This window comes from Neophocaena asiaeorientalis, unplaced genomic scaffold (assembly GCF_003031525.2).
Source record: "Neophocaena asiaeorientalis asiaeorientalis breed wild unplaced genomic scaffold, Neophocaena_asiaeorientalis_V1.1 scaffold242, whole genome shotgun sequence".
Lineage (NCBI taxonomy): Eukaryota > Metazoa > Chordata > Mammalia > Artiodactyla > Phocoenidae > Neophocaena > Neophocaena asiaeorientalis.
Genome location: NW_020172451.1, coordinates 4,856,010 through 4,861,405, shown reverse-complemented (window position 1 = coordinate 4,861,405; position 5,396 = coordinate 4,856,010). Strand labels below are relative to the sequence as shown.

Sequence of the window (5,396 nt, the reverse complement as noted above, 5' to 3'; positions counted from 1 at the left end):
GCTGGGCCTTGCCACTTTATTGACACCAAAGATCCCAGGCTCTGCTGGAATTTCCTGGGGGTCTGACATCAGGGAGCCTCTGCCTTTGAGATGGGGTAGCTCAACGGGTACAGCGCTAGAGCCGGCTCAGTTCTGGGTCCTTAGCCTCAGTCCAGGGTGGGCAGCTGCTTTTCCGAGTCACAGCTGGTCAAGCACAGGTTGTAGAAGGAGTTGGAGTCAAAGGCTGAGCTTACCTCTCGCCAGGCCACCCACCCAGCAGCCTGTAGTTCACTGGGGTTTTTCGGATCACCCCAGCAGTGAGGGTCCAATACCAAGACGTAGGCTTCCGTGCCTGGGCCAAGCAACGCCTCTGACTGGGCATCCGCATCCCCTCCAACCATTACAGGACCGCCCCCCCCGGCCCCTGCCAAGTGGGAATAGAGCCTCTCCAGTTCCCCCTGAAGCGCTGCTCAACGGGGCACGTGACATGGGCGCCCCTGGGGACCCCCGAAGTGGTCAAGGCAGAGGCTGGCCTCTACACAGCCGATCCATCCCCGAGAGCCCCGGAGCCCAGGGGGCTTGTCGCCCATGTCCTCCAGGGCCGCCTGCACTGCAGCCGGTTCGGGTACGCCCGGGTAATGGCCCGAGAGGAGGGCCAGGCGAGCGCGGCCGTGGCCGGGCAGGGCCAGGCCCAGGTGGACGTCCTTCAGCGCTCCAGGGCGGTGGGCGGGAGCGGCGGTCGCCGGGCCAGGCAGATGCGTCCTGCAGGCGGCGCGGGGCGAACTCCAGGGAGAACTCTGGGCTCTAGCGCTTCCTCTCGGCCCCGAGTCTTGGGCGAACTGTGGGCAGGCGAAAGGGCCCTGGGGTCGCTCTCCCCCAACCCCAGGCGCGCCCCGCGGCGATGAGCCAAGATTTTTTGTAGATATACAGAAGATTATTCTAAAATATATATGGAAAGGCAAAGGAACTAGCTAAAGGAAATAGCTAAAACAATTTCGAAAAAGAATAATGAAGTGAGATATATCAGTCTGCCCGATTCAAGACTTGTAATATAGCTACAGTAATTAAGACTGTATTATATTGGTGGAGGGATAGACATATAGACCAATGGAACAGAATAGAGAACCCAGAAATAGACCCATACAAATATGTCCAACTGATTTTTGACAAAGATGCAAAAGCAACCCAATGGAGGAAAGATAGCTTTTTCAACAAACGGTGCTGGAGTAACTGAACATTCATAGGTTTAAAAACAAAAAACAAAACTTAATCTGTCTCACATCTTATGCAAATATTATCTCAAAATGGATCACAGACTTAAATGTAAAATATAAAACTTTAAATAGATAAAATCTTTGCAGTGTAGGGCTAGGCAAAGAAATCTTAGATTTAACACCAAAAGCATGATCCATAAAAGGAAAAATTGATAAATTGGACTCCATTACAATTTAAAACTTTTGCTCTGTGAAGAACTCTGTTAAGAGTATGAAAATACAAACCAGAGATTGGGAGAGAATGGCCTACAAAAGACGGGTATCCAAAACACAAAGAACTCTCAAAACTCAACAGTTGGGTGTCCCTGGTGGCGCAGTGGTTGAGAGTCTGCCTGCCAATGCAGGGGACACGGGTTCGTGCCCCGGTCCGGGAAGATCCCACATGCCGCGGAGCGGCTGGGCCCGTGAGCCACGGCCGCTGGGCCTGCGCGTCCGGAGCCTGTGCTCCGCAACGGGAGAGGCCACAGCAGTGAGAGGCCCGCGTACCACACAAAAAAAAACCTCAACGGTAAAACAACAAACAACCCGGGCTTCCCTGGTGGCGCAGTGGTTGAGAGTCCGCCTGCCAGTGCAGGGGACACGGGTTCGTGCCCCGGTCCGGGAAGATCCCACATGCCGCGGAGCGGCTGGGCCCGTGAGCCACGGCCGCTGGGCCTGCGCGTCCGGAGCCTGTGCTCCGCAACGGGAGAGGCCACAGCAGTGAGAGGCCCGCGTACCACACAAAAAAAAACCTCAATGGTAAAACAACAAACAACCCAATTAGAAAATGGGCCAAATACGTGATGAAGAGACATTTCACCCAAGAGGCTATACAGATGGCAAATAAACACATGAAAAAATGTTTACCATCATTCGCCATTAGGGAAATAAAAATTAAAACCATAAAGAGATACCATTACACACATATGAGAATGGCTAAAATAAAAAATAGTAACAACACCAAATGTCAGTGAGGATGCAGATAACCCGGATACATTGCTGATGGGGATGCAAATCTGCCCAGCCACTCTGAAAAACTGTGTGACAATCTCTTTTCAAAACTAAGAGTGCAACAGCCATACAACCCAGCGATTGCACTGCAGACACTTATCCCAGAGAAATGAAAATGTCCGGAGGCGCTGAGGTGGAAGGGAAGTGGGTGTGGCTATAAAAGGGCAACAGGAGGCTCTTCTGTTTCTTGACTCTATCAAGGTCAATATCTTGGCTGTGATGGTGCACCATGAGTTTGTAAGACGTTACCAGTGCGGGGAATGGAGTAAAGGGTACACAGTTCTCTCTGTATTGTTTATTACACATGCATGTGGAGGGGGCTTTGCTAGGGAGGACATCACTGAGAGTGGAGCTGGGGGGACGTTCTCCATACCTTTGAGTGGAATATCCAGCTGGCTCTGGATGTGATCTTGGAGTTCTGGGGAAAGGTCCCTTGGAAAGTTATTTATAGACAGATGGTGGTTCAGACCAGGAAGAGAGCGTAAACAAAAAGTGGCAAAGGGTTGAGAGCTGTGCAGTCCATGGTTTAGAGGTCTAGGAAATGAGGGGGACCTGCTGAAGAGTGGCCAGAAGGGAAGAAGGAAACCGTGGAAGCCAAGAATAGGCTTCAGGGAGGAGGAGAGGTGGCCACCATGTCAAAGTCTTCTCATGGGTATGGTCATCGTTCAAACTGGCATGCTTTTGAGAGATGAACAAGTTGATAAGATAATTAAACTAATGCGTTTTCTGAAACTTTGCTTATGGCGCAACGAATTAGTTTATTATATTGTTCTATGACCGTGACACTGATATTTTTGTGAAGAATGCTCTTTTTTTCAATATGGTCTTATTATTCTTTGTTTTGTCATAACATCGCTTGCAGTCTTACTCAGAGTTGCATTCTGTGATGATAAATTTAAATCTGTTGATATTTTCCACCAACTCTTCTTTGTAGACTAGATTTTAATTGCGAAAGTCCTCTTCCTATGGGTACTAAGGTACCAGGTAAACTCAGAAAAATTTTAGTAAATGGAAGATATTCTCAATTCTATTTTTTAAATAAATTTGTTTGTTTGTTTACTTGTTTATTTATTTATCTTTGGCTGTGTTGGGTCTTCGTTGCTGTGTGCGGGCTTTCTCTAGTTGCGGCAAGCGGGGGCTACTCTTCGGAGCGGTGCACAGACTTCTCATTGCGGTGGCTTCCCTTGCTGTGGAGCACGGGCTCTAGGCGCACAGCCTTCAGTAGTTTTGGCTCACGGGCTCTAGAGCTCAGGCTCAGTAGCCGTGGCGCACGGGCTTAGTTGCTCCGCGGCACGTGGGATCTTCCCAGACCAGGGCTCGAACCCGTGTCCCCTGCATTGGCAGGCAGATTCTTAACCACTGTGCCAGCAGGGAAGTCCCTCAATTCTACTTTTTAATTGAATGTATAAATATTCCAGCTCAAATAGCTCCATAAGTTGTCATTTTAACTCAGTTTTGACAGAATAGGCTACCGTTCTACGACAAATATTTTCATAAGCCAAAACGTTCCCTCAAATTTTGTTTATTATTCTTTTGAGTGTTTCATCAAATTTAAAGACTGCAAAATTGTAGGCCTTCTTGATTTCCTCCCATTCCAGTACAGAATATAAATTTATCCAATTAAAACTAGGAATCTCACCAAAAGATTCTTCCCACATGTTGAGATATTCCAAAAACAATTATGGAATGTGAAAATCAGAACTTGAACACATTGGAATGCTCAGCATTTAATTCCTTCAGCTCCTCCCTTGCTTTTGTAGAGATGAATTTCAATGTTTCCCCATTGGCAAGGATTGTTTCTAAAAATTACAATTCGCTAAAGTTTCAAAGCTCAAAATTCTTGACACCCATTTAATGAATACTTTGATTAAAGATCTCCAGCAGATTCTGAACACAATCCATCACGAGGAAGACTCGTTTACAGAAAGTTCAATCCCATTCTAAGGCACTAGGTTGATGTACAAAGTAGGTCTTCTAAGGCACCAACATTTCAAGGGTCTGACTAATGGCCGCAGAAAACCCAGAAAGGAAACACCAGGAGCCTGAGGTCTGTTTTTGTATCCAACACTAACTTTGTCACAAAAATTTTTGCAGCCTAATTTCTCAAATGGCATGTATGAAAATACTTCTCATTGTTGATGGATAAAATATCACAGATTATTTGGGTGCAACTATGAATAACATGTTCACTGCAACCAATCCCAAGTACATCCGTGCTCCACTGGTTTTTTAGTTTAATGAAAACACGGCTTTTTCTCAGGACACTGTTATAAATCATCTCTGTTATCAAACTCTCCTCATTTACCTGGATTGAGTGTGTCTTTTGTTTTCTGCTTAGACCCAGGCTGATACTAATTCCTTCAGAAAACATCTTGGCATGTATCAGGAAAGGCGAAAATGGACGGAGCAAAAGTCCTGCCCCCAAATCTCATGCACAAGTGCTGTGGGAACCCTGTGTAAGACTCTCCGTAGCGGTGATGTTCATAACAGCAAAAGAACTGGAAATAACACAAAAACTCATCAACTGTAGGCTGGAAAAATAAACTGGAATAATGTTTAGTAGTGATTCTCAAATTTTAGCGTACATCGGAATCTCCTGGGAGGGCTGACCCCACCCCCAGAGTTTCTGATTCATTCAATAGGTCTGGGATGGACCCAAGAATTTACATTTCTAACAAGGCTTCTGGTGACACTGATGCGGCTGCTCTGGGGACCCACTTTGAGAACTGCTCCTGCAGAGCGATGAAAATCAATGAGCTACTCCTACAAGGATGAGTCTTCCAAACATCGTAATGAGTGAAAGAAGACACAAAGAACGTGTATCATATAATCTCTTTATACAAAGTTCAAAACCAGGAAAGACTTAACTTTATTTCTTATGGGTACATACTAGGTGATAAGTGTGCCAAGAAAAATGAGACAATTACTACTACAAACTTCAGGATAATAATACCCCAAGGCAGGGAGAGGGTCCATCACGAGGAAGAGATAACATGCCTAGTCTTCTAGATTACAGGCAACAGAGGGGTTCTCAACCCGAGTAGTAATCACACGGATGTTTCCTTTCATAGTTATTTAATAAAGCACACACTTGTGTTTTGTGTGCTTTGTATGTACATTATATTTCTCAACACAAAGTTTTAAAAAAGAGAA

At 46.1% G+C, this 5,396-nt stretch overlaps 1 pseudogene; it reads right to left on the bottom strand.

Annotated features, from left to right (window-relative positions):
- Positions 1–146: 146 nt before the first annotated feature.
- LOC112394576 (inactive Ufm1-specific protease 1-like) lies at positions 147–569 on the bottom strand (annotated as a pseudogene).
- Between the last annotated feature and the right edge of the window lie 4,827 nt (positions 570–5,396).